This window comes from Euprymna scolopes, chromosome 4 (assembly GCF_053919585.1).
Source record: "Euprymna scolopes isolate OS-2025 chromosome 4, ASM5391958v1, whole genome shotgun sequence".
Lineage (NCBI taxonomy): Eukaryota > Metazoa > Mollusca > Cephalopoda > Sepiida > Sepiolidae > Euprymna > Euprymna scolopes.
Window position 1 is genome coordinate 177,163,801 of NC_136485.1, and position 22,879 is coordinate 177,186,679.

Below are 22,879 nucleotides of genomic sequence, written 5' to 3' on the forward strand. Positions count from 1 at the left end.
TTATCGATGTTTTCGTGATCCGTATCTGAACTCGTGTTAATCAAATTATGAGTAATAAAATTAAGTCGAAAGAAGTCAACTACAACGAAAACAAAAAACCATAGGTCGGTACTACTGACTTTATGATTTTCGATTCCTCCATAAGAAATTGTTTCAAACACACAAAAATCGACTGCGTAATTATCGCCATTTTAAACGAATGAAAATGTGGTGATGCTTTGATTTTTTATTTATTTTTTAATTTTTTGAAGATAACGTTTGAATATCAGCAGAAAAGGCAAAAGAGAAAGAAAAAATATGCATATAATACTGCTTGGAAAATGTTCGTATTTTGTGCTCTGATGAACTCGTATCCCTTGTGCCCCCTAACCAATGTACATATCCCCAACAAACCCACTTGGCAAAAATATCACATCCATTCACTGTATGGCACTATCGCTTCCCGGGAGGGTTACTTGGTTGATGAACGTCCTGGGAACGCAACCAGATCTCCGGGGGAATAAATACGATATCTAACGGTATGCACATGGAAACATCAACAAAAACGGGCCGAGATGTCGTCGGCTATACATGGCTGGTCTTAGTCGCTTCTTGTTTTCATTGCATCGTACAGGCATCTTTCCATCATCGACATTAATGGCACGCTGGAATTTAACGCATATACAAAAATAGCGAACAAATGCATTTTTATAAAAATAGAATTTATTTAACATTTAATAAGTAGGAAGCATATTTGGTCGACCCATTGCGTGCACACCAACTACTATATCGCGCGCGTACTGAGTGAAAGCTTCAACTGTTTTAAAAAATATAATTATATTTAATTTTCTCTTTCTTCAATTTTTGCTTATTTGCATTTGACTTATGATGTACGAACCGGCGGAGCGCATGACGTCTTTGTGAAATGGCAGCCGCAAAAGTTGTAGTGGACCATGAGAGTGAGTGAGGCTTGCTATTATACTTCCGTGCAGAGAGATGTGCTTCAATGCCCGCTTTGCACAATTCAGTTGTCTAATTTGCACACTGATCAGCAGGGAGAGAAAAGATATTGGTCCATGAAGCATCTCTGATATGTTCTCTGATGGTTTCCCAGTCATCCCTGTTGTAGTATCTTGTCATTTTGAGCAGTGGCTCCTCACTTTCGAGTTGAGATTTGAGTGCACTGCCTACTGATACCACTAGGTGGTCTGCGTTTCCGAGTGGACTGTGGGCATTGGTTACACAATCCCCAGGTACTGTGATAAGGAATAGGTCTGGAAGTGAAGCTTGCCGAAGGTTACTATCTGGGAGGCGGGTTGGGAACATGACTGTCTGTGTGAGGGAATGGGCTATAGAGAAGCTATAATTAGAGCGTCCAGCTGCATCTGTATAACCTGAGAAAACAATCCAATTCTTATGATGGACATTAAAGTCACCGAACACATGTATTTGGACATTACTATCTTAGGAGAGTGCTGCGGCTATACTATCCGAGACATGATCGATGAGAGTACAGTTCTCACTTGGGTGAGAACGGTAGAGAAAATATAAGTAACTAACGCAGTGATGATAGCCTAGTCGAAAACACATAAAGCCCTGGTCCCCGATTCCAGACGTTGGTCTCTAGTTAAGGGGAGTGTGCTTCCTATATAGACTCCAAGCCCGTGCATATATCTATCCAAATATTTACGGCAGAGAGGGATATATCTTATCATGTTAAAGTAGTTAGAAGGGGTTGAGGAAGGTAAGTTTGTTTCACTTGATGCGAAGATATCCAGAAAGTTTACTAAGAGGTCAGCTTCTTCATCATCTAGATTACTTCGAAGCCCACGGATATTGGTGAAGGCGAGCCTCAAGGAGGAGACGGATTGGTTTTGTTTGGGTGGTTGTTCGGTTTAAGCGTAGTATTTGTTGTCATTTCATTTCATTACGTTTTGTTTACTTTTAGATTGAGGAGAGAAGCTGGGCAACGTGGGACAGTTTCGAAGCCAAGTATACACACACAACAGGCCCATTAGCCATGTCCTGCTCAGGAAGTTGTGGCCCCTCGTGAAAGCCCACTAGATATAGCAGCAAGGTCCCTTTTCATGCGCGACATGGAACTATAACTATCTTGATATTATACAACTTGCGTTAGAGCAGCTACTCTAAGCGCTACTAAAGTGTTAAGGTTCCTGCACTGTCAGCCGGAAACACACTGTCAATCAGGTACACTACACTTCCAAGACAAGACCGGCCCAGACCAGCCGCGTGAGCACACTCGGCATGCAAGCAAACCCAGTTTGCTCTGTTTGTGAGAAAAGAAACACATTTGGGATCAGAGAACAGCGCTCAATGTCCTAGTCAGGAAACAAGGCCAAGTACAGGAATGATCCGGACGGTTTCTGTTTAGTGCCTCTCTGCGCCTGGCTAATAGACAAAGAAGGACCGTGAAAGCTGACAGTAGGCAAAGCCTATCTACTATTTAAGAAATTTAGGTTTGCAGACCGGAGAATTTTTTCGCGTCACAAGCTCTATGAAGGTTGTCGACCATGACTAAGAGGATTCCCTCCCCCGTCAGGTGATGGTCAAACCCAGAATCATGTCAAAGCAGAGAGGTTAATCAATAGAAGAGCCAAATATAGATTAAGGCCAAGTGGAGATCAGAGAGTTTCGGATGAAAAAAACAATATAAGTTTGGTTTATGATGCGCTTAATTAACAAGTCCTTTTTGCCTCTCTTGCACCACATGATCAAAGTCGGAGGAAAAAGATCTTGTTCGTTGTTAGCATTTGAAGTGTTGCAATAGATAGTAGTGTTATCTACGTATATGTCGACTAATAAACTTAGAATGTGATTTGGGATATTATTGATGAAGATAAGCAAGATAGTTGGGTCCAGGATGGATTCTTCACGAACGTTAATACATTGAGCTTTGAACTTCCGCTTATCGACCACTACTACTACTACTACTACTACTACTACTACTACTACTACTACTACTACAACTATCAAGGAGAGAAGATTCTATAGGTGAGAATACATTTCTATAGCTAAAACTCTTGTGAAGTATGGATTCATGCACAATACTATCAAATGCCTGTGATATTTAAAGAGCTATTGCTCTTGAGAGGAAACCCCCGTCGATAGATTTACTGAGCTCATGTAAAATTACAATCAGTACATCAGCTGTAGGTCTCATAGGACGGAAAATATCTTTCTTTTCACTAAGTTAGTGGTTGATAATTCCTCTGTTCAATACGTATTCAAGCAACTTACTCATGGCACGCAAAAGACTAATTGATCTGTACTGAGATGCAGAAGAGCAATCTCTATTATTTTTTGAATACTGGGCAATTAATAACGTTTCCATGGCGTTGGGAAGTATTTATCTTTTATGCAAAGATTAGAACTACATTTTGAGAATTAGTGCTAGTTCCAGTTGTAGTGTTTGAGTACTATGGCTGGGATATTGTGATAATCAGTTACATTGATGGCATCAAGGTTCTTGATGAGTGTGGCAATATATGTGGATGTCGTCCTGATTATTTTTGGTCTTGGGAGGAGGTAGCCCTTATCGCATACGGTTGAACTTGCTGCAGAGTTATTGGCCAAATATTGACGAAATCACCTCAGGTCCGTTGATCATGGTCGTGGTAGAAGATATGCATTTATTTAGGACCTTGTTTGTTATTTGTTTGTTATTTGTTTGTTATTTGTTTGTTATTCGTCAAAACTCATGCGAACCAAACCTTTGTTCTTCTACTTTGAACCAGGCATACGACATTCGCGTTTTCTATAATTCTTTTGCAGCAACTGTAGTTTTAAAGCATTTATTAACTGAAGTAGTGGTTCATGTGTATAATGGAGTCAGCACATTCAGGATTCTACCGTTCCGTTTCTCTTGTAATGTTTTAAAGGTATGTAGCTGTCTATACTGATAGTTAACCTATCTATTAAGTCAGATGCTATAGCAGACGCATTCGTTTTAAACATAGAGCGTAGGACTAGTTTCAATATGAAAGTTCTGAAACTGTCCAAGTCAGCTTTCGAGTATCGGTACACTCTTGAGATTTTGTTATACTTTATATTTATGGAATAGAGACAATCGAATGATCAGAAGATCCTAGCGGACACAGGATTGAGGATGAGCACAGTTCAGAACATGTTGTTAGAAGATCTAAAAATCTTGCAAACTGTCCAACTGCATTGAGTACCTAATTACTAATAGGAAAACAGATATAAAAGGGGCACTTTCTCATATCTGTAACCAGAACATGTTTTGCAAAGTCTAGCCAAATAATGTCTGCATACATAAACAAGAATATAAGAATTACACACACACACACACACACACACAAATATATATATATATATATATATATATATATGTGTGTGTGTGTGTGTGAAGTTGTCAATGAAGTTAGATAATAATAAAATATGTACATGTATATATAGATTGAATACATATATCTAAGAAAGATTAACACGAATATACATACATACATATATATATATATATATATATACATATATATAAATATGTTGAATAAAAATGAAGATTGGTAAAAAGCAACATAAGTGATATTTTTATTCGGTTGCCAATACATTGATAAGGAAATAAAAATAATTACATGAATAAATTACGACGATAAAAACATTGCAAGATTCATCAGTCATCAACCATTCTAAGGAGTGGAGAATCGACTACCGTTAGATATGTCAGACGACTCATCTTTGATCGTTTATATTGATAAAAAACAATCAAACAAATATTGCATATATATATATGTATATAAACACATATGTATATATATATGTGTATATATGCATGTATGTATGTGTATATGTATATATATGTATATATACATATATATATACATACATATATACACATATACATATATATACATACATATATATACATACATACATATATACATATATATGCATATATGTATATATGTATATATATGCAAACATCTCTCTCTCGCTCTCTCTCTATCTCTCTCTCTCTCTCTCTATATATATATATATATATATATATATAAACATAACATTAAAAGGATGGTCAACTAAATGAATAATGAATAGTCTTCCGTTCAAGAGTCTTCTAAGAAGAAATAAAAAAGATTAAAAAGATATCACAGAAGAGCCGGTCAATTCTCTCGATGAAGATATTTTTTCTATGTAAGTGGAAAACCGCGCCAGTCCCTTTACTTTAATGTTGTCCAGATTGTATTTGGTACAGAGCAAGCTGTCATCCAATCAAAAACAAAACAGACCATTTCAATAAATCAGAAAGTCATGACGAAATCAACGTTTCTATATTTCTTCAAATCGAACTATGCTTCAGCACTTTTGCATAAATTTCATTCAAAAATCGAAAATTAAATAAAACAATTCAATCCATAAATTGAAAATCAAAAAGAACAATTTCATTTATAACTAAAAAATAAATAAGATAATTTCATTCATGAATTTAAATTTATATAAAACAATTTGTTTCATGAATTCAAAATCAAACCAAATAATTTCATTCATTAATTAAAAATAAAATGAAATAATTTCATTAATTAATTGAAAATAAAGTCGTTCATAAATTGAAAATAAAATAAAATAATTTTTTTGTGTGCAGATTTTTTTTTGTTCCGCTTTGCTATATATATTATATATGCTATATATTATATATATACAATATATATAATATATAATATGTATGTTATATATATGCTATATATAATATATATATATATACACTATATATATATTATATATATACCATATATATAATATAGATATGCTATGTACATACTACATATATTGTATACTAAATATATATTATATAGGCTATATATACTATTATTAGATTATTTCGATTATCAATTATCGAGATGTATCGACTACAATCTGATACAAAACGTATTTTAGAACACTACCAGCCACATAAAGTACTTTTGAGTGAAATTTCATAGGAAACTAACTCACCCAGACACAAATACAAAGTTCCGTATATATATATATATATATATATATATATATATATATATATATATACATGCATACATATATATATATATATTTATATTTATATGTATTACAATTACCGCATCGCAAAATAATCATTCAAAGTCGTAGAACACTCTTTAAAACGACCCATTAATATAATACTAATTTAGATATATTTTTTACAAATTTATTTTTCTGCTATGCCTAATGTAGCGCAAACTATAGTTAGCCCTAATAATAGATAAATTAAAAATTTTCATTAATAATAACTCCTTAAATTGTAATTGACAAGCATCCCGACAATGTCCCCTAAACAGTGATTGTATACACAGTGACGTAATTTACTTATAACTATGACTGACTTACCCCAATTAAGCCCTAATAATATGAAGTAGGAACTTTATAAAACAAACTCTACAGCTAATTCCACGTGATATACTGTTAAATGATAATCCCCCCTTCAGAATCACTAAGCTAAAATATGCCCCATCATACGTTTTCTACCCAAAAATAATACAAGAATATCTTCATTCCATACTACCTGTGCTAAAATAAATTGCTTGACTACAATTATTAGAAGGCTTAATTCCAACAACATATGTTTTCACTTAAGGTGGCGTATTTTGAAAAAAATCAATATAACATACACCTGGTTCGAATTCTGACAATTGCTTTTCTAATAATTTATTCGTCTGAAGATGAAACATGTCATGAATTAATAAAATAACAAATTAATTACCAAGAGGAAAAACTTTAGATATGCAAATTCTAAAACCCAACAGTTATACAACCTTCCCCTCTTAATATTTCACATTATATATATATACATATATATATATATATATATATATATATATATATATATATATATATATATATACATACATGTATTCAAGGTAAAACATATTCAAAAGATAAAAATCGTTGAATTCCAAAAAGGGTCGTTGATAGGGCTCGATTAAAGGGATCAAATTAAATATGCATATATTTTATGTATTTATGTATATGACTTTTGTTACATAAGGAAAAGAATATATATATATATGTATATATATACATACATATTATCATTATACTACTGGAAATTAGTTAGAGAAAATAAAACACCTAAAATAGAATGGCAGATTATTAGAAGAGCCAATACTTGCCACTCATTGAACTCACCATGTTTGTTATGCTTATCAGAGAAACTTGAGATAACTAGGTGTAAGGGCAGGGATAAGCGATTAAATATTAAACAAGAAACTGCTATATCCTGCAAACATTTCAGAATACATGTACTTAAAGAACTTTAAGTTATGAAGATCAGAACAACTACAATTACAACTATCCCCCATATCCCCCAAAATAGAGGATGAGTGAGGTCCTGACTATGATCCTACCCAAATTGATGCTAATAAACTTTGTCAGATATTTTGCGACCTTGTGTCTAACCACATGACCTTGTGTCTAACCAGTTGGCAAATAAGAACAAATAATATTAGTTTACGAGGAATAATTTACGAATGAAGTCCTCATATTATAGATTGCGAAGAGATCATTAAGTCTGAAAGTACATGTGAACGCCCCTGCCATGCACAGTTCCAGATAACTCTTGAGCAAGTTGTAGTATCTGTTAGCTCACCTTTGATATTTCAGAGAATTACCACACATGGGATAGACGAAGCACGTCAGCTGTAGTAAAGGTAATCAACTCACGAGAAAGAAACTTGGATGAACCCCTGCCCCCAAAAGAAGAAAAACCGTACAAAGAGTCCGTTAACATCTATAGAAATCTTACGGTGACGCCAATAAAACATCAGCTTTAAATTTGTCATGAGCTAAGTAAGTAGAGAATGTCATATACATTAAACACTAAACTAAGCACTGCCTTTATATTAAAAAACAGCACTTTTGTGTACAATCCAAAACATTTTATGTTTCTGAATGTTTTTACATAAGAAGTGGTAATTCCTATTAATTGGATTACTCGGACGATTGTTATTAGTTCTAAGTGTTATTTTCATAGCGTGTCGATCGATTTAACCTCCGACCTTATTTACATGTACCTTGCCAAACTCGGTAATCTTTCTGTCGAACTTAGGAATCTGCACAGAAATTGGAACGAACCCTTTTATTTAATCCACGGGTGTAGCATACTCTCGTTTCATAAGCCGTGACTGGGTAGAAGTTCTAATTGATTCGCAATTGTATTTTGAGTTATAGAGGTTGGAGGTTCCATTTTCAGTGCGGGCGACTTAAGTCTAGTATATCTGGAGGAAACGGGTATAAAATAGTAAGGTGAACCTCAAAATAATGTATGCATGTGGATGTTTGTGTAGTTGTGTATGTGTGTGTATATGTCTTCTTTAATATATATATATATATATATATATATATATATATATATATATATATATAAACGTATATATACATAGGCAGAGAATAGAATTGAAATATAATTTAAAAAAATGGCAAGTGCTACAATGTATAAACCTTTTTATTCCGTTTGTATAACCTAAATGCTCTGAATTTGTTGTTATATGTTGTTATATGTTATTTATGTATCGTTATGTATCTATATAAATCTCGAGGGAAACGGGTAGGGCGGGTGGTATTGTTATGCGCATGGAGTTTGGTAAAAAGAATTATGTTGAGAATGCCTTCAGATCTATATCTATTTAGATGTTTCATGCGTGTGTCAGTGTACATATGTGCGTATGGGTATATATATATATATATATATATATATATATATATATATATATATATATATAAATGTAAAGTTGGTTCGTTCTAAAAGAATAAAACCATATTTCTACGTTACCAATTCATTTGAAATTTTCAGACAACCCATTTTTAGAGTCGAGGTATGTTTTTATGTAATTAAAATAAATTTACCTAATTAAAATTAAAATATTAAATAAAATAAATATATTTTTTTAACCGTTTCTGCGAGTCTGTTCTGTTGATAAAACTGAACTTCCGGTTCGATTCATTTCACAGCCACGAATTGACGAAAGGTTTCATTTTCTGTTAACTCGATAAGTAAAAAAAAAACAAAAAAAACATATTTCATTTGTTTATCTTCCAAATTTTTTAATTTACACATCTTTTCTTTATTATATGAGGCCAAAAAAAAAGTTTGTCGCTTGCTTTTGAGTTTTTTTTGTTTTTCTATATAAGATTACTCATGCAGAGAGTGATCCGTGCTGAAATAATGTTATTATTTAAAAAGTCATTCTTAACATGGGGAGGTAAGGATGTTTTGTACCTATTCTGTACTGTAACCTTACAATTGAATAAATAAAAAAAACATCATAAAACGTTATTTAAACGTGGAAATATGATTTAAAAAATAGCGCGGATCGCTCTCTGCATTAGCACCATTTTTATTTATTGCGGACTATTATTCTCATCTTTATTAGTTGTTGTTTCACGAATTTTCGACCAACTATTCCTCTGGCCTTCATGAAAAGAAGTCCTTTTATAAATGTTCAGTAACTTTTTCCTTTTATTATTCTTAAAGAGTAAAACTTTTCTTATTCATGAAAGGAGTTAAGCCTACGTAAATAAATAAATGTTTGTACACGTGACAAATTATCAATAAATGGTTTAGTTACTTTTTAAAAAAATGTTTGTAAAAGTGCGAAAGGCGACGTTGTTTTACAAACATTACTCCCATGCTTAATTTCTATACTTATAGGTTTTTGGAATTTTTTTCATTGGATTATTATTGATTGGACACTAATTAAACAGATTATTAAAAAAAAATGTAAAAAAGAAATCATTATTTCGACATTTGAAAGTGGTGCTCACTTTTTAGTTACAACGTTCTGATAAATCAGTCACCCATTTTGTAAGCAATAAAAACGCGGTATATCAAAGACATAGAAAGTAAAAATAATGAGTCTCTACCGCATTTGTAAGTCAGAAATATATTTGTTTCTCAAAGAAAAAAAAATAGAGAGAACAGGACTTTTTTTAATTGTTTTCATGAAAATAAAGTTTCGAGATTTTTAATTTTTTTTTTTTACTTATTTAGTCAGTTTGTGTTTTTTTTTTTTAAATTGTTTTTGTGAAAGGTGAGTTTTTTTCAAAACTTTTGTTTTGTTTCTTTTTAATTTTTTTAAAGTATTATAAATTTCACTAACATGCTGGAGAAATGTTTAATAATTTGGTATTTTTTTAGATTAGGTCCACCTCCACAATTTTCCTTTCAATGACGACATTTATAGGTTTCCGAGTATGCTGAACACGCAAATTGCATTGAAATTTTGCGGAAATAAATAGTTGTATTATGCATTGTATTCTTCGGCGGCCATCTTTTTACGTGTACACGCGCCATAAACAAATACACACACGGAAAAAAGATGGCCGCCAAAGATTACAATGCATAATACAACTTTTTATATCTTGATAACTACTTATTTCTGCAAAATTTCGATGCGATTTTCGTATTCAGCATAGTCGAAAACCATTTCAAGTCGTCATTTAAAAGAAAATTGAGGAGGTGGACCTAATCTAAAAATTTACCAATAGTTTTTAATCCCGTACGCCTCCCGATACATTGCTTCGTCAACATGCGACCATTTTATATCTCCCGAAGACACTTCCGTATTTAGAAAAAAAAAAAAAATAAATAAAAAGTGACCGATTTACCAGAACGTGGGAACTAAAAAGTGAGTACCCCTTTCAAATGTTGAAATAATTTTTTTTTTTTCATTATCTGGTTAGTGTTCAATCAATAATAATCCAGTGAAAAAATTTCAAAAAGCCTATCAGTATAGAAACTCCACCACGTAAGTAAATAAATAAAAAATGTTACGTGCGCATGCGTTAACCCTGTACTAGGGGGTACTAAGGGAACGACCATTAAATAATTCTGCGGGTCGTCATGGAACTCAACGCCCAAGGAGTACCAAAATAGTTTTCATGATCTGAAGAAATTTTTTTTTTCGAAAAGTGGGTGATCACTTTTCCATCTAAATTTAACTTAAAATGAGCACCCGCTTTCTGGCCACCTGAGGAAGGGGCATTTATTGAAAACTATTTTCCCCCGGATTTTTGATATAATTTTCCATTAAGGGCTGTGCGTCTCCCGTTCGTAAATAACAAAAAAATTTTTGTAGATTTTGGTGTGCTAAAAACGAATCTGCAAACCGTTTCCGTCGCAAAAAAATAGTTTTTATGATATGAAGAAATTACTTTTTCGAAAAAGTGGCGATCATTTTTCCATGTAAATTTAACTTAAAATGAGCACCCACTTTCTAGCCACCTGAGAGAGGGGGGATTTTTTCCCATGTTTATTGGCTAAACAGCTTTCGTTTATACTTACGCATAACGTAAACGAAGGTTACGGCTGTTAAATGGAAAATAGTCCCAGAGTTCAGGGGTTATTACCATGCAAAAGAAATCAAACAAAAAACTTTTTAGCCAAGAAACAGAAAAATGCCCCTCTCTCAGGTGGCTAGAAAGTGGGTGCTCATTCTAAGTTAAATTTACATTGAAAAGTGATCACCCACTTTTCGAAAAAGTAATTTCATGAAAACTTTTTTTTTTGCTACATAAACGGTTTGCAGATTCGTTTTTAGCACACCGAAATCTACAATAAAATATTTCGTTATATATGAACGTGAAACGGGCCTTAAAGAAAAATAATACCGGATTTTTTTGAGCAGATTTGCCGTTTAGTTGTACAAATATCCTCAAACCAGGTAATCACTAAAAGGGATTTTTAAAAGTCGTCACCTGTATCGAGCAAAAGTTTAAAACCACTGATTATATGCCAGCCTACATCATGGTAACATATATTGAGTGAGTTCCTAACAGTATTTTATATAGTTTTTTAGTTTAAACTCATTTTCCCAAAATTTCCCCAAACCCAACGTGTTCGATACAGTCTGCCACCATTTGTATTTTTCAGATATACCGATAAACATTGAATGTTTTTTAACCGATTATACATTACATAAAAACACTAAAATCTTATCCAGTTAGGTAGAACACTTACTTTTCTTGCCTTTGATAACATTTATTTGTGATATATTTATTTTTTGACAACTTTTTTGTATCCGTGTTAAGTAATATGAACCCTTTTCATTTAATGTAACGTTTAGTCGGCTCGAAAAACAGTGTTTATTGGTGTATTTGAAAGCTACAAATGGTGGTGGACACTGTTGATTACTTAAAGTTAGAGAAAGTGAGTTAAAACTAAAAAAAACTATACAAAATACTGTCAGAAACCTACCGATTATGCCAGCCTATGTCATGGTAACATATGTTCGGTGAGTTTCAGACACTGTTTTGTATAGTTTTTAGTTTTCAACTTACTTTCCCAAACTTAACGTATTCAACAGAATTCGCGACCATTTCTGTTTTTTTGAGCCAATTAAACATTTTACATTACATAAAAACACTAAACAATGATCCAATTAGGAAGAAACGTACATTACCTTACCTTTGCTTTCATTTATTTGTTTTTGGACGACTTTTTCGACTCTGTGTATAGTACCCCCCCTCCCCCCACCATCAACCAAATATTAATTACTAAATCACATTTTTTAAAACAACAACAACAAAAAAAACATTTAGCGTTTCAACATTTTTGCTACGTTCGGCTTCATCAACTGATTGTTGGTCAAGTTCAAAACATGAATGATTGACAGAAACTCTCGAGGATCCAGATCAAATTCTGCAAGAGTACCATTTTTTTTTTAAAACCAACACAAAGTCAAGTATCTGCAGAATGTCTTCTTGGTTCCTCCTCTTCTCTTTTCTCTCTCTCCCAACAATCGAACACAGCATATAATAACAAAACTCTAAAGCACGTCTGACAGCACTGACTTCTGCCAACAGTCTGCCCCTCCTCTTAACAACACAGGCTTTTTATATCGCAAAATCGTTCACCTCTATTTGCATATTCTTCTAACTCACGTGATCACTACTCTATAAATAGGAGTCTTGACCGTTTCTTTTCTTTCTTTTTATTTATTTTCGGTGACCGACCCGCACGTGGTCTATCCAGGTAAGTCACGCATTTCTCCACACTCCCCCCTGATCTCATGATCACAAACAGGACATGCGGGCAATCGTCGTTGGCGGGTACTCCTTCGAAGAATTGGGGGCAGCACTTCCTCATTGCTGTTTTCTTCATTACCACCATCATTACTACCAGTCTCTTCCATTATCCCGTCTCGTGGTTCCATAGGCGGTGTCTCACAATCAGGACAGGGGGGCAGTATCCGTCTTTGTCGGGTACTTCTCCGAAGAATCGGAGGCGTCATCTCCTCGGTGTGCTCCATCATCCCTTCTCGCGGGGTTTCGCAATCACGGGGGGTGGGCAGTATTCGTCTCTGTCGAGTATTTCGATGAGGCATTACTTCCTTGTGTCCATCGCTCTCCTCACTATTGTCATCAGTATGTCCCATCATTCCCTCGTCTGGTTCTGTTGGTGGTGTTTCTATGCTCACATGAAGGGGCAGTAAGTGATCAGGATCATCTCTGAACGGTGTGTGATCCTCCTCATCGTCCTCAGAATCAGAAGAGGTATAACAAGGGCGGATATCTTTTACGTGACGTGGTATGCCACCAATCAACATGGTCTGAGGACTTATGATTTCGTCTATTTTTCCCCGGAAAAATTTCGTAGTGCACCCAGCATTCGGGGGTTTTATCCAAACAAGGTCTCCCACCTGATATGGTGTATTGACAACACTCACCACTGATGGTATGGCATCAACTCCTTTCACACGCTGTTCATATTGGTAAATCCCATTGGCTGGTGCAGTTGCTGGTGTTGCATTGTCCTTGGGTGTTATATTATACCAGTACACAGCTTCTGGAATAGAGCACTGCGTCCTGGCTGCAATTCTTTTGATGGTGCGGTGACACCGTTCTGCTATACCATTACCCTCGGGATAATATGCACACCGATAATGCATTTTAATCCCCCATTCGTGCACGAATTTCTGAAATTCTTGACATCGAAATGTGGCGGCATTATCAGTCAGAATTTCAATCGGGGCACCACGTTCAAAAAAGACGGCTCTCAACTGTTGTATAATGCTGGCTGCATCCTGTCGTGTCAACAGGCGCCATATTGTGAAACGCGTCGGGCCACAATCCGTCATGGTCAAAAAATGTTTGTCCCCATAATGTGTTATGTCCATCCCTACTCGCTGCCAGTTGCCCTCCACCTCGAGCTTCCCTTTTTGCCATTGGGATGGTGCCGGATCAATCCTCTGACACTCTTCACACGAACGTATGGCTGCTTTCACTGATGCTTTTGTAGTTGCAGGGCATACTCTTCGGACAAAATATGCAGTCCTCTGAATTCCAGGATGTCCAATCTGCTGGTGTATCATACGGATCTGGTCAGGTGTTAATTGATCCGTTACAGTCGCGCATGTTTGTTGTCGAAGATCGGATCCCTGCCTCATTGCATCGATCCACCTCTTTGGTACTCGAGTCAAGCTATCAGCCAAATTCTGCATCGACGAGACTAACATAATGTCTACCTGCAAGCTGTATTCGTCAACTAGACGCTTAATTATTGCTAGTCTCCTTCGTACTAGCATTTCACTTGCAGCTCTAGTCTTAACTCGAGCCTTTCCAGTCAAGGTGTCGGTTAACCAATGGTAAACACACAATGAGTCAGTGTGGAGATGCACAACATTAGTCTGCCATTGCAATGCGAGATTAAGACCTTTTAACGTGGCATCAAGTTCTGCCAAATTTATATGTTGGGCATCAATTTTCGGACGAAGCCAGCATGCATCTTCCACAACAACACCTAGTTGCTCCAACACGACACCTGTAGCCAACGAACTTGCGTCAACCCATGCATTTAGTTCGTTTCCAGACACTTGCCACTCACCCCGGGCAGGGTCATTCCTATGCACTCTGGACAACATTTCAGCCATCATTTGTTGGAGAGAATCATCATCCGCAACATCGTCCCATCCTTTTGTTACTGTAGTCACTCGTCTTTTCACCACTCCTGTTGCCGATCGGAGCCATCCACAGACAGGTAGATGTCCTACCAATTTACCACAGATAGAAAACACAGTACGTCTTGTTAATACATTGGGTAACTTTGGAAGTGGGCTCCCTCGCTTCCATCGCAACGTATTGCCCTCCTCCCAGACCTCGAGGCCTAGCACGGGCACTCCATCTTTTAGGCGCTTAGGGTCTTTGCTTATTAACCCAAACGCTTTCAGTTTTATTCGAACTGCATCCGCAGACATTATGTCCTCATTAACATAGATGTCATCTATGTAGGCTGAAGCAGCTTTTGCTGTGGTCTCATCCTGCATCAAAACAGTTTTAATAATGGTTGTCATAATCAAGGGTGCTACGTTTAGGCCAAAACCCAAACGTGTCAAACAATATAGTTTTCCCTTGAGTAGTACTGTCTGAAACGGCCATAATGACTCATGGACACGTATCTGCAGGTAGGCCCTCTTTAGATCCAGAAGTGCTACATTGCTCCCTTTTTGACGCCACTCTCTCAGTTTAGCAGCGCACACATCTGCGTTTCCGGTAAACGCATCAACATGCCGATTCAACTCTCGGTAATCCATTACGGGACGAATTTTTCTTTGGTAGGTTGTTCAACAGCCATGAGCGGAATTAATCCCTTGGGTGGTCCCAGACGTTCCTGTGGGTATGGTATTAACCAACCGTTGTCAATCCACATCTGAAGTTCTTCTTCATATGCGGCCCTGTTCTTGGTAGAAACTGCATACTCTGGAATCGTGTTGCACAGCCGATCTGGTTCCTGGCCCATGGCCCATTTCCACTTTGCAGTCCACACCCTTTCGTTGTCATCAAATGTAGCACAGAAGTCCTTTTCTTCAATCGACATGGCTGCACAGACGTCTTTCCCTTCTCCAAGCCTGATACCTCTAGCTGCTGTGATTGTAACGCCTCCTAGTGCTTGTATTGCATCAATTCCAAGCAACATGTCGTAGCCAAGGGGTTTCTCCTGCGTCACCAGAACGTCAACTTTAGCTGTGTCACCCTTCTCAGTACAGATTGTGACTGTCCCTTCACCACAACATACCCGTGATAAGCCATTGATGGTCATAACGCCGACTGGGTTCCTCCGCCACACCGGACAGCAATGGGCACTAACTATAGACCGGGAACACCCCGTGTCTATAAGTGCTGAACACTGCACATCATCAAGTTTAACGCTAATGACAGGCAATCCTGTGTTTATTGGTTGGCAGGGGGCAAGGGTAGCGATAGTACCTTGCCCCCAACTTCGTTTCCCGAACAGTTGCGAGATATGTGCCCAAACTTATTGCATCAATAGCATTGCACTGGTCTCTTTGATTGTGGATATACACCTGTCCTATAACTCCGGCACTTTTTAGCAAAATGATTGGCCTCCCCACATTTATAGCACACTGGGGTGGCATGCTTATTACTATCTGGAAGAGAGTCCACATTGCCTCCATGTCGAAAACGAGCTGCTGCTGCAATTGGTTCCTGTTCCTTACAGATGTTTCGAGCTCGGGCCAATAACTCATCAGTTGACAATTCATCGATTCTTGATGATGCCCGCAACAGTTTACTGACCTCCTCGGGTAGGCCTACAAAAAAGCACAGCTTAATATTTTATCGTTGACCCCACCAAACGGTACAGATAATTTTCGCAGGTCGGCTAGGTACACGTCGACTGTTTCCTTGGGTTGAAGTGTCCGGCTCGTGAACTGTTGCCACGCAACAAATGGATCTGTACCAAACGCTGTATACAGGCTCTGCTTGATTTCATCCCAGTCTGGTTCATCCCCGAGTTGTTGGTAGACTGCATAGGCCCCTCCGGTTAGCCTCAAAGGGATAACTGTGGCTGGTTCTTTCATTTTGCACAGTTTACAGATTTTCTCTGCCTTTTCAATCCATTCGACGACAGCCGGTCCAGTGGTGGTTCCGTCGAACTCGGGTATTAAGCGAATGTCGAATCTGTCCATTGTTAGTCACCGCACACCAAGCGCCGAGATAGCTTAAAACCAACACAAAGTCAAGTATCTGCAGAATGTCTTCTTGGTTCCTCCTCTTCTCTTTTCTCTCTCTCCCAACAATCGAACACAGCATATAATAACAAAACTCTAAAGCACGTCTGACAGCACTGACTTCTGCCAACAGTCTGCCCCTCCTCTTAACAACACAGGCTTTTTATATCGCAAAATCGTTCACCTCTATTTGCATATTCTTCTAACTCACGTGATCACTAGTCTATAAATAAGAGTCTTGACCGTTTCTTTTCTTTCTTTTTATTTATTTTCGGTGACCGACCCGCACGTGGTCTATCCAGGTAAGTCACGCATTTCTCCACACCTATGTCATGGTAACATATGTTCGGTGAGTTTCAGACACTGATTTGTATAGTTTTTAGTTTTCAACTTACTTTCCCAAACTTAACGTATTCAACAGAATTCGCGACCATTTCTGTTTTTTGAGCCAATTAAACATTTTACATTACATAAAAACACTAAACAATTATCCAATTAGGAAGAAACATACATTACTTTACCTTTGCTTTCATTTATTTGTTTTTGGACGACTTTTTCGAATCTGTGTATAGTACCCCCCTCCCCCCACCATCAACCAAATATTAATTACTAAATCACATTTTTTTAAAACAACAATAACAAAAAAAAGCATTTAGCGTTTCAACATTTTTGCTACGTTCGGCTTCATCAACTGATTGTTGGTCAAGTCCAAAACATGAATGATTGACAGAAACTCTCGAGGATCCAGATCAAATTCTGCAAGAGTACCATTTTTTTCAGTTTCGCCTTCTTTTTCACTTTTTGCAGTGGATTGCTGTATTAATATAAGAAACATGCATTTTCTCTTTTATTAAATTTTTCCATTACACCAAATTGAGCCACTGCAACGCGTGGCAGGGTACAGCTAGTATATATATATATATATATATATATATATATATATATATATATATATATATATATATCCGAACTATTAAATAGGCTATCTCGTATATAGGGATTACAATACTGTTTATTACCAGAGTGTATATGTGTGTATGTGTGTCTCTGTATGTATATACGTATATATGTATGTATATATGCACCTGTTTAAACTATAATAATACGCTGTTTCTAAAAAGAAAACGAGGGTTAACATACTACTGAAGTTAGGAGGCACCTTATTAAATACAGTTTTTGCTTTTTTACTTGTATGGCTGTGTATTTATGCTTTGTGGGTGCGCGGATATCTGTGTGTATATGTGAGTATTTATGCAAGTGTATACGAGTGGGTATATGGATATCTATATGTCTATATGTCACGTGTGTGTATTGTATATATCTGTGTGGATTTCGGGACACGTGTGGATGGGAATATGTGTGTACGCTTGTGGATGCTTTAATTATGTGTGTAAGTAGGAATGTATTGTGTGGGTGTATGCTTGTATGGGTGTGTGTGTATATATATATATGTATGTGTGTGTGTTTTATTGATAGATTTATCCGGTTGAGATCTACGGGTTTTAAGGCCCCCAATTTGACAGCCTTATTAATATTAGTATAATAAACGTAGTATATAATATGCGGGTATATATATATATATTACTGTTTATATTGGGGGTGCGTGTGTTGATATAAATGCGTGTATGACTATGAATATAAATATCTGATAACTGTCTGTGTGCATTATGTGTATGTGTGTTTATGTTTGTATATGTGTATATATACACAGGTGTATCAAAGTGTGGGTGTTTGTACATGTATTTATCTTTATGTGTACATGCCGAGGTTGGTAACATTCAGGATTTTTTATTTTAAATTTATTTTTATTTTACTATTTTAATCTTAATTTAATTTTTAGTTTTATATTTATTGTCTGTGTTTCTGTGCGTGTGTATGCGTAAAATATACCGAGTGGTGTGTATCCACTCCTAGGTAGAGGTATATGAGTATGTTTGCTTCTAAAGTGTATGTGTATGGATTGCGGATACCGACCCCCCAACTGGGTAGCCAACACATATGTCTATAGTCTTTGACCACCGACCATGGGGAGACAAGAGGCTGAATTCTCAAGTGTTTTTAGCGTAAAACCAAAAGATGAGATTGATAAAAATAAAAATAAAAATAATATAAAGGGAAAGAGTGAATAAGAGGTTAAGATTTAGAAAGATAAAAGCCGGCGAGGGATGCATCGTTCAAAGACCTTACTTATCTTATCCCACACACAACCCTACCTATATTAGATGACGAGACTCTAATTTTGTAAACGAAATAAGAAAATGTTTTTGTCTTGAAATATCAGTTATCGAGGATAATTCTTGGCCTGAAGACGTAATCTGTTTAATTTATATCTTAAAGATACTGCTTCAAATATATTTTCATAAGCTTTAAAATATATTCCTTTCTTTATTATTATATTCGGCATAATAAAGACAATTTTCATCCATGTTAAAATGCATTATATTTTGCCTTCAATTTTTTTCACAAGTTTCTAATAACATATTTTTAGTGCAATTATTAATTTTTTTATTTAATTCACTTGTATGAAAGAATATGCATTTGTGTGTGTATATATATGTGTCTGTATAACTATTTTATTTTACATTAGAGATACAATATATATTACAAAAAAAAAACAATTTAAGAGTGGACAATAGGCTTTTCAAAGCTAACTAACCTACCCTAACTAGTGTTGAGGGAGGGGGTGGCCCCCCTCATTTACGGAGAGACAGACTATGCGTCCTCACATCACGGTGGTCGTGCAGGAAAGAGACAGAAAGATAGCAAGGGAATTATGGGAAGGGATTTCTTTGTATCTCTACGCTCATGGGCAAATTACCACCCGTCCATGCTGCAGAGTGTGTTAGAAACAGTGGCACAAGGAAATAGTGCCACATCCCTCCCTATGCAGTCCGAAATTTATGAGTATTCATAAATTTCAGAAGTCCCTAATTTTCCGTGAATGGTGCGTCAACCGGCCGTCAGCAATCAATGTCCCCATGCTGTACGTTCCCTTAGGAACTCAGTGAAGCAAGTTATCTTTTTCCACCAGGCTCCTGGTAGACTGGTATACTGCTTCAAATACCAGAGAAGGTAATCATCCTCGCCCTCCATCGAGGCAATGGCATCATGATTTCAGTAACTGGATTTACACTTTCTTAAGCACCAGTATAATATTTTTTTAACAAGGCCGGATTTTACGTGAGTTCATCAAGCCGACCTATACGTATTTCACTAAGCCGGATTTTATGTGAGTTTATCACGCCGACCTATACGTATTTCACTAAGCCGGATTCTACGTGAGTTAATCACGCCGACCTATACGTTTTTTAATTTAGTCTGCATAACATTATTTTCGTAACTGGATTTACGCTCCCTTCAGCAACCAGTATAATGTATTTTAACCAAGTCGGAGTTACGTGACCTCATCACGCCGACCTATATGTATTCCAAGTTATTACTTCAGTTACTGGACTTACGCTCTCTTCAGCAACCAGCATAATGTATTTTAAATAAGTCGGGGTTACGTGACCTCATCACGCCGACCTATATGGATTTAGTAAAACCTCGGTCTTCAGAGGTTCTAATCCAATTTAATTCTGTTAGAGCACGGATACTGCCACCGAGCGACCAATAAAAACTCTCCACCAAGGAATATTTATTAATTATATAAAGAATTAATTAAGAAGGGCACTCAGCCTTCATGAGTTAGAATACTCAATTAGGGCAAAAAAATTAAAAAATAAACAATTCAGAAACCTGGAATACATTAAATCAATGAAATAGGGTATTAACATTTTTTTTCTTAAAAAAAGAAAACATTTTTTAAAAAATCATTTCAGAGCACCTCAGTCACAATTAGAATTTGTTTACACAATGCAAACGCATTACAAGTAATTACATTCATAATTAACTTTTTCCCAAATTTCAGGGTACATTTAAAAAGTATGTGTATTTTTTTCAAAACTTGATTTACAAAAGATCATTAAAATTTCATTCCCAAATTTAAAAATTATTTCAAGTATTTTGGTTCATCGTTAAAATCAATTTATGTTAGTTAACTTCTTTCCAAAGTAATTCGCATTATTTTAAAAACAATCTTCTCAAAAGGTCATAAACTTCGAATAGACCCATTTTTCGTAATACAATTCAAAAATTATTCTAAACATTTGGTTCATTATTAAAATTAATCTTCCTAAAAGATCATAGAAAATTCACTTTGAATCAATTTACCCTTCACAATGAGATTCAGAGACATCCCAAAACTTTTTCATTTCGTAATTATTATTTTTAAAATTCAGTGTACATTTAAAGTTAATTAATTGATTCTTAAAAATCATTTTTCTTATAGACCATTATCAAGGTCATTTCGAATTCAGAAACTTTTCACGTTAATTAACTTTTTTTTCAAAGTAATTATTTTATTAGTTAAAAGCAACTCTTTTCCTAAACTCACTCACAAGGATTATTTCGAATTAATAAACTCCCGCCACACCTGAGAGTCACATTAGTTAACGACCAGTTCTGTATAGTTAACAGCTCGAAAAAATTAAAGTTTCAATTAAAGAGAGATCTTTCTAGACTGAGGAAATCTTTTTTTTTTCTTAAGAATTAATTCAATTTTACGTATATACTCCTCAGTAAATATTTCAGGAACCCCTATCATACGGTCCAATTTCAAATAAACCTTCAATTAAAGAATTCGCTCGAATAATTCTTCCTTAAAAATAATCTAGAATTCAGGAAAATTTCTTTCGTTAGTCAAATAATATTTCCTTAGAAATTATAAAAAATTCAGAGAATATTCGAAATGTAATAGCATAATTTTTCTTAAAAAAAAACTATGAAAATTTCAGAGAACTCTTAAAAAATAAAAGTAATCATGTAACAGTTGGTTTTTCCAAACACGCGAAGATTTCAAAAACGTACTTCAAGTTCTGTTTGAATAATTGTCACTGTTATTATTTTTAATAAAAAAACAATTGAAGACATCATTTAATGTAATTTAACGAAGCATAAATAATTTTGTTCTTTAAACTTGGTAGAAAAATTTTAAAAACTCCAAGTTAATTTGTTATTATATGCCCTCCTGCAATCAGCCATGGGGGTTTAGCTATACAATCATTAAAACGCAAGAGTAGAGAAAGAGAATGAGGGGAAAAAGAAGGGGATAGAGACAGAGCGATGCCATTACGCACCCCACCACCCTCATAACACCATTACGTAATAACAAAAAAAAATCTTCGACAATTTTAAAAGTCATTCTCTCGTCCTCATAGGTAAGGGAATGAGAGAGAGATAGAGAGAAGAAGAGAGAGAGAGAGAGGCAGGTAGCGTTGTTCTACCACCCATCCCTTAACACCCTCACAAACACAATGACGAAGTCATCTTCGTTTATCTTTCCTATGTGCGGCCATTGTTTTAAACAAATGAGTGACAGGTTTACACGAGTTTAAAAAAAATAACAAAATAGAAGAACAATCTTATTTTGAACAATTTTGTAAAATCCATTCTCACACAAAACTTTCATATTATCTAACCCCAATTTTCTTTTTTGCCAGTAACATTTTTTCTTTTCTTTTTAAACAGACAAAACATCAATAAAAAACATTATCAATTAAAAAAAAAAGTCCCTTATGTTTCAGCGTTAATTGTTACCTAACCTGAAAAAGGACATATCAACTGTTCATGACACAGTGCCGAAACAAAGTTCCATTTTCTCAAATCCAAACTGAAAAAGTCATTAAAATTCTACAAAGTTCTTACATTTGCAAAGTCAAAAGCAATTTCTTAAAAAGTTCTATATTTTTATAAACCTGAAATAAAGATCAGATAAAAAAATGTTAGGTATCCTTTTATTCTTTCCTTTTTTTTTCTTTTTTTAAATTTATTTTTCGAGCTTCGTGTTTGAATGATTTTTTTTCTTTTTCTTT